Consider the following 8,542-nt stretch of genomic DNA (forward strand, 5'->3'; position numbering starts at 1 on the left):
GAATATTTGATCTCTGTACTTAATTTAGGCATAACTTATAAAAAAATTATTATTAGAAATAAGCCATATATTAGTAATTAAGTATATGCAAAAGTTACATGTTCATTATACATTATTTTATTCTGAAAATTAAATATTGTATAAATAATAAGAAGTCTTATGTTATTACTACAAAAAGATAAACATGTGAGCTGGAAGTTGATTTTAGTCACTCTTTTTTTAATTGGAAGATGGGAAGATTTTTACTCCCTTTGTTTTTTTTTAAAAAAAATAATAATATTTTTTAAAGGCAATATTTTAATTTTAATTTTCTACGTAACAACAACAACATACCCAGTGTATTTCCACCTAATGGAGTCTGGAGAGGGTAGAGTGTACGTAGACCATATCACTACCTCGGGAAAAGTAGAGAGGTTGTTTCCGATAGACCCCTGGCTTAGAACTAATAACAGTATAGCAACAAAACATAAATGCATAAAACCTTGTACCGGCAAAATAAACTATAGCTAGCCACAAGATAATACTAGTGCCACAAAATACTACTAAAACTATATATCCGAAACCATAGACAACACACAACCCACAAACAAGAAACTTCAGACACAAATAAGAAACGCCCCCTACTGCAACCGACGCCCTCTTACGTTGACAAAAAGGGGACTCAAGCTTCCCCAAGCACCAATGTTTCTAAGTCAATTATCTACGTAGTGTATTTAAAATCATAAAATTAAATAATTTTTTAATATATTTGTCATAATCTTAATTTAAGATCTTGAAGGGAGCCTTGGAGTAACTGGTACAGTTATTGCCATGTGACCAGGAGGTCACGGGTTCAAACATTGGAAAATAGTCTCTAGCAGAAATGCAAAGTAAAGTTGCATACGATACACCCTTGAGGTGAGACCCTTCCCCGAACACCGCTCATAGCGGTAGCTTTAGTGCACCGGTCTGTCCTTTAATTTTAATTTAAGATCATAATTTTTTTTATTTTTTTTTTATTTTTATTTTGTGTCAGGTCAAAATACACGTGATTCGTCCTAAAACATATGGAATTATTAATTGTCTAGTATACAAGATTGAGCAAAATTTCAAAATTGTGCTCATTCAAAATTTAAGTTTTATTAATATACTATTATGTTACATAATTTAAATACCAATTATTTTTAAATGAATGCATGTACCTAATGAACAAATTAGGAGGAACTCGTGCAAGATGCATAGCAATACAGACGAATAAAGATATTGCATATATAGAAAATAATTGTGTATATAAATTAAAATTTATTTTTAATATATATATATATATATATATATATATATATATTAAACCTCAAACATTCTTAACGGAAAAAATAATAATTCTTCACCACTAGGGTCGTGATTTAAAAGTGTAGTAATTTTTTGGAGAAATAATCTTCTTGCATAAAATTTAAATATTTTAAATTCACTTCTCACTATTCAAAAATAACCTCTTTACTTTCACAAGATAGAAATAAAAATCCATATACATTATTCTTTTTAGATTATGCATATGAAGTTTCACTAAATATATTATTATTAGTGTTATTGTTGAAGAAAGAATAACATTTTTATCTATTTAATTAATTTTCAACAAGGGCTAATTAATCTATATAATTAAAAAAGAATGTGAAAACAGACATTCTCTCTGACCATTTGGCAGTCAGTCATTGTTTATTTGAATTAAAAATTCAGAAAAAAAAAAAAAAAAACTCAGATCTATCAGAACAAATATTTTATTCCTAAGTCAGAGTTCATAATGGAAGTGATGGGAAAAATAAATTACAGTATATAATATCGCAAATATATACTCCATGTTTGAATATTTCTAATATATGATGTTGTCTTTTCGTCATTAGCCTTTTAATTAATTATATAAGTCTTTATCATAACATTCATCTTTTGTAAAAAAAAAAAAAACAATTTTCAACACATAAATTTCTATTATATAGAAGAGATGGTCGATTTCTATTATATAGAAGAGGTGGTTTCGACCACCTCTTTTAATTACCAAAAAAACCAATTACTTCCACATAATTACATACTATGCCCCAATATATAATAATTTTATTATTTGATCATAATGATTTAAATATTTAACATATTTTATTAATTTATATTAATTAACTATAACTACATATTGGAAGTAATTTTTTTTTTATTTAATTGTCTATCATGTTCAAAATTAATTTGTTCCCACAAATCACAATAATTAATAAATTAAAATATTTAAAAGACATATAGAAATTTTATTGACTCTTACCAAAAAATTCCTCTGCTCCCACTTAATTACATACAATGCCCCAATATATAATAATTTCATTGTTTCATCATAATGATTTAAATATTTAATATATTCTATTAATTTATATTAATTAACTATAACTACATATTGAAAGTAAAATTTATTTATTTATTTAATTGGCTATCATGTTCAAAACTAATTTGTTACCACAAATTAAAATAATTAATAACTTAAAATATTTAAAAGACATATAAAAATTTTATTGACTCTAATTATTTTAGCAATGCCACATAATTTGAGATAAAAGAAAAAGTATTGCAAATCATAATAATTAACAACTTAAAATATTTAAAAGATATATAAAAATTTTAGTTGACTCTCAAAATTGTATCGAATCCACATAAATTGGGACCCAAGGAGTAAATATATTATTTGATAATTACGTAAAAATTATTATAAATCACAATAATTAACAAGTTAAAATACTTTTTTAAAAATAGATAAAAGTTTTATTCAACTCTCAAAATTTTATCGGTGCAGCATAAATTATGACAAAATAAAAAATTATTTTAATTAATTGCAACTAAATATTTAAAGTAAATCAATTTTATTATTTTAATTGACTTTTATATAAAAAATAATCTTTTTATTTATTTTAGTAAATTTATATTTTAAAATTACTTTTTCCTTATATAAAAATACTAATATTTAAACTTAACTTTAAATTTTTAAATTACAAAATTAATAAATTTAATTTAATAAAATAAATTTCTAATGAATATTTTCTTAGAATTTATGTTGGGTCAATATGTATCAAGTTAAAAAGAAACAAAGAAAAATCTATTGTAAAATTATATTATTGTGAAAAATAAATATAATGGGCTATCCAATAATGTTTAATAATATCATATTTTGCATATGCAAATATAGCATCCCGTATTTAATTAATATACTATTCCGGTGAATTATCGATGATTACTTTTGGATATGATAAAATTATATTAATTTTGATAGTAATAACATAATTAATCGCTCATAATTAATTATTATGAGTCATCTAGGAATTAAGAAAATAAATAATATTTAATAAAAAATAAAATAGACATAAAATACGAAATTAATTCTTAATGTTTTAAATTGAATTTTCGTCTTTCGAACGATGATTTTACTATATCACTCCTTATTATAATTCATTTATATATTAAAAAAATAAGAATAACAAAATGATATATCAACATAAAATATTTGATTGACTATCAAAATTATATATGTGCCACATAAATTGGGACGGGACAGAAGAAGATATAAAGCAACATATATTATTTGAAAATGAAATAAAAAGTACTGTAAATAACAATAATTAACAAAAAAAATTTTAAAAATTGATTGATTTCTACTTTAGCTGCTTCAGTCGTGATTTTACTATATCACCTTAATTAATTATTATGGTCATTTAAGCATTGTGCCACATAAGTTGAGATAGAAAAAATATTATAAATCACAATGATAAAAAATTTAAATTATTTAAAAAATATAATTGGATGTCGTCGACACAAAATTCTAGACAAGGGGAGTAACATATATTATTCAAAAATTACATAAAAAGTATTATAAATTACAATTGTTAACAACTTAAAATATCTAAAAATAATTTAATATGTTATATATTTCAAAAAAATGACATGAAAAATACTAGAAATCACAATAACTAACAACTTAAAAACTTTAAAATATATAAAATATTTGGTCGACTCTTGAAATTATATTAGTGTCACTGAAATTGGAATAGAAGAAAAATATTATAAATCACAATAATTAAAAATTTAAATTATTTTTTAAATATAATTGACTATCAATGACACAATAATTTGGACAAGAAAAGTAACGTATATTAATTTGAAAATTACATAAAAAATATTATAAATTAAAATAGTTAACAACTTAAATTATCTAAATACGTATTAAAATAATATATGTTGAACTCATGCTAGATTCCGAATGAATATTAGAAAACATATGCAATCCTTTTATTTAAAAAATTTATTTAAATATATCAATATTGAAAAGACAAATAAATATCTTAATGTTGGGTCCGCGCTGACACAGGTCATGCTCCTGTAGTACTGATATATGCATCACTTAATGGAATTACATAGAATACAAAATACTAGATCAATTGATCATTTGACCTACATATGAAAAGGTAGAAAAGGAAAGATAAAAATTAAGAAAATAATATTTTTCCTTAAATAAGATTTTTTAATGACTACATTGCGGATATTATTATATTGTATATGAGAAGAAAATAATTTTTATTTGTATAAGTTCCAAAAATCCTTCCTCGATGAAAATAATAGACATATAAGAGTCTTTTTCCGCCAAAAAGATCTTTTCGAAATATATTACAACAAAATTTAAATGAAGTAGAAAATTCAAGTCAAATCTTAAGAAAGACACTCAATGCTCATAGTTCCATTTCAAAAAAAAATAAAAAATATTGATCAAAAAATTTAAGTTTATCAAAAAAAAAAAAAAAGTCAAGTATAAAAAGCAAGAAATATTATTAGGGACACAAATTTTCAAATCATATTTTAAAACTCGTCTATTTAATAATTATATTTACGCCCATATTGAAGCATGTTACTCAACAGGTCAAGCAGGATTGACAGACATCTAAACTGACAAAATTCTGAATATGAGGTGTCTATCAATCTTAGATGAATTCCACATCGGAGTAAGTTTACGAAGACAAGGTATTTATCAAGATTTTCCGTCTCGATATACAATAACCCGTGAGATGAATTTATAAGATTTTAGGTCTAAAAAAAATAATACATGTCATAAACTTGGATCGTGAGATTTGCTTATGAAGTTATACAAATAGTTCATATGCTTCATACATGAAAACATGATGCAAACTATACCTTAAATCAAATATTTAGGCAAATTTCTACTTTAAACTTAATTAATTATAGCAAGATAACATATGTTTAATTTCATAGTATAGTTTTGAATTCACACTCATAAATACTCAAAAAGTTATTTAGGAGCTACGTTTTGAAAATTAATTAATATTGTCATAGTTTATAGTTAACTAGAAATCAAATTCCGATTGTCTTTAGAAATTCGACCTTGCTTCTTCTCACACCCCCTCTTTTTTAAACTTCAAAAAGATTCATGATTTTAATTGTTTCTAAAGGGTTTTTATTATTAAGTGACAAAGATGAAAATTTGTTTCGAAAAGAATTCATTTTATTCTAAACTCAGAGTCGCCACTTGGCATAAATCGGGTGTGTCAAGTCACTCATGGATATCCTTTTTCAAAACGGTTTTGACTCTGTAAAACTGATCCGAAATTTCGGCTAAGGAATTCTGTCGACCGAAGGAAAGGTGTTAGGCACCCCTCGATCCCGTGGTTTGACCACGGCCGCTTGGTGAAGCGTATCGGCTAATTTTGACACTACGAATGTACAAACCGCAAAGAAGCACGTAAAGCAATCAAACAAACAAACCAAACAAAACGAATAAAAGTATAGTGTTCAGTCCAATTAGACAGTCCCAAAAATAAAAAAATACGAAAATAAATCCTATCTAACCTATACTAATCCTAACTATGCTCCCTTGTTTTACTCGACGCCTCAGGCCTTTCTCACGAACGTCTTTCCGCCAACATAGTACGTCGAGGCATTCCCCGGTGAACAAACACAAATACCTCGGGGCATTCCTCGGCCAAATGAATACATTTAATGAAATGTGATGAAAATGAAGAAAAGAACTCAACACAAATATTTACACATTCGATGATTAAAATCCTACGAGTTACCTATCCCCCAAAACCTAGAACTTGCCTATCAATGCCCGACCTAAGACATGATACTATTACACTTAACATCAATATTTATTTCAAAATAAACCGACATCAATAAATCAAAACTAATCCTTATTCATTTTACCAATTTTTCGATCCCGACCCCAAACAACAACTTTAATTCTCAATCAATGATTAACTAATCTTTAGACTATCAATTTAATCTTCATAATTCGAATTCAACATCAACCAACATTTATGATTCAAACATCACAAAATCAAACAAAAAACAAGATCCACACATTGTCAATTAGCCACACAAAATATCAAAATTTAAAATTATTCGAGAAAAGGGATGAGAAATGGACCTCAATCAAAGCTTTTATTGTGCCAAATAATGCGATTAGAAAATAGAATCGGGTCCGAAAGCCTCAAGTTGAACCTCAATCGCGAACTGACCAACTCCAAAACTCGGTATCACCAAAATCGAAACCCGAAACTGACCACGATGACCCAATCGAGACAAATCGAACCTTTGAAGCGTGTCTTTCAATTTTAAAAATTCTTCAAAATAGAGCAGCCCTTAAACCTTGTACAAAATTCACACTCATTAAAGAATCGATCTCGGCTTCTATTTTCGCCTTAACCGATGGTGCAGAAAATACCAAAATTCGACCCACGAACCTAGATTTTTACCCAAAATCTCAGAATCGAAGCAATGAGGGAGAAAGAAAGTAAATTCGACAGCTCCCCAAAGAATTCTGTGACTGTTTTATGATTTATCCTATGAAGATCAATGCGAAGGGAGTCATCTAGTCAGTAATGAAATGGAATTTTGGAGATAGAGATGTGGGTGACGTATGACCCAAAATGAAAGGGGGTTTGTGTTGTTATTCTAGGAAGAAAAAGAGAAGGGTGTGTGTGAATATCGATGGTTGTGCGTGTATGGTGTGTACAGAAAGAGTGACGATGGAAGGAGTAGTGTTGGTGTTTGTCTATGGTGGGAGAATTGTAAGGGGTGAGTGTGAGAGTGTGATGATGAAAGAATGAGCCTCCCCCTTTTTCCCCTTTTAGAATTTTCCTTTTATATTTTTTATTTGATTTTTCTTTTTCTTTATTTATTATCCTATGTGGAAGCATATAATTGGTAGCTTGTGGGAATAAGTGTGTGGCATGTGAAAAAGTTAGTGTGGCATGTGGAAATATGAGGGTGACGTGTGGAAAAATGAGTAGGGCGTGTGCCTTTTGCATGTATCCAATGAAAGATGAAAAGTGAGGTGTTGAGGTGGCATAGTGAGGTGGCAAAGATGCTATGAATTTAATTATTTTCAATTCTTTTTTTTTTGGGGGGGGGGGAGGGGGGAAGAAATTATCAATTAAACAAAAGTATGGTAAGATAAATAAAATAAAAATATAAAAAAAAAATTAAAAAATAAAATAAAAAAATATTGTTAAAATATTTTCGAGAAAGGACAAAATTACGTGTCTACATCATGCCTCCTTTGGATGTAAACACATGGTGTTTTCATACAAAGCAGTAGACAACGAGATAGAATTTTGTCTTGACCTTTATTCAAAAGCACGGAGTATGAGGAAGGAGGGAAACCAAGTCTTGACTTAGGACATCCTACCTACCCAAGTTGTGAGGGAATCGAGTGACAGTTATCTCAAAGAATTGGAAGGAGATGGACTATGCCGAGTTGGAGAGTCGAGTGAGGTCCCATCGAGGTTCCGGTCCACGGCTCTGTTATTACATCAAAAATAAAAATTACAAGTTAAAAACATGAATGAAATTACAAAATCCTATCTACGTAGCTTCTGTTGGACTCTTGACTTGAGATTCATTACCCTATTGTTCAGGCGGGCTCCTGATTTAAAATTTCTTCAACTTGTTGCTTGGTTTTTAATTTTATCACCCTGTTCTCTAGGCGGGCTCCTGACTTGCTATTTTCGATTATTGACTTTCATTTTCTGAACTTTGTTACTTGACTTTCAACTTCTTCACCTTGTTGCTTGACTTTCAATTTCTTCACCTTGCTGCTTGACTTTCCTTTTATTCGCCCTGTACTTCGGGCGAGCTCCTGAAATCACATCAAAACTAGAAAGAAAATTATCCCAAACAAAGATTATTATAAAGAGATTTCATATGCCAGGAAAGTGAAGTTCCAACACAAGAATTAAATTTTGCCCCAGTTTATCATCAAAGGACTTTTGCGAAAGTCACATCATTATAGGAATCAAGAAGAATGACTCGATTATAAGGTGCATCTGATAGGTATCAAAGGAATTGAATCGACTAAAAGGTACGTCTTCTAGGGGTCAAAGAGAATGACTCGACTAAAAGGTACGTCTTATAGGAATCAAGGGAGATGACTCGACTAAAAGGTACGTCTTATAGGAATCAAGGGGGATGACTCGACTAAAAGGTACGTCTTATAGGAATCAACGGAGATGACTCGACTAAAAGGTAC

This window comes from Capsicum annuum, chromosome 11 (assembly GCF_002878395.1).
Source record: "Capsicum annuum cultivar UCD-10X-F1 chromosome 11, UCD10Xv1.1, whole genome shotgun sequence".
NCBI classification, from domain to species: Eukaryota; Viridiplantae; Streptophyta; class Magnoliopsida; order Solanales; family Solanaceae; genus Capsicum; species Capsicum annuum.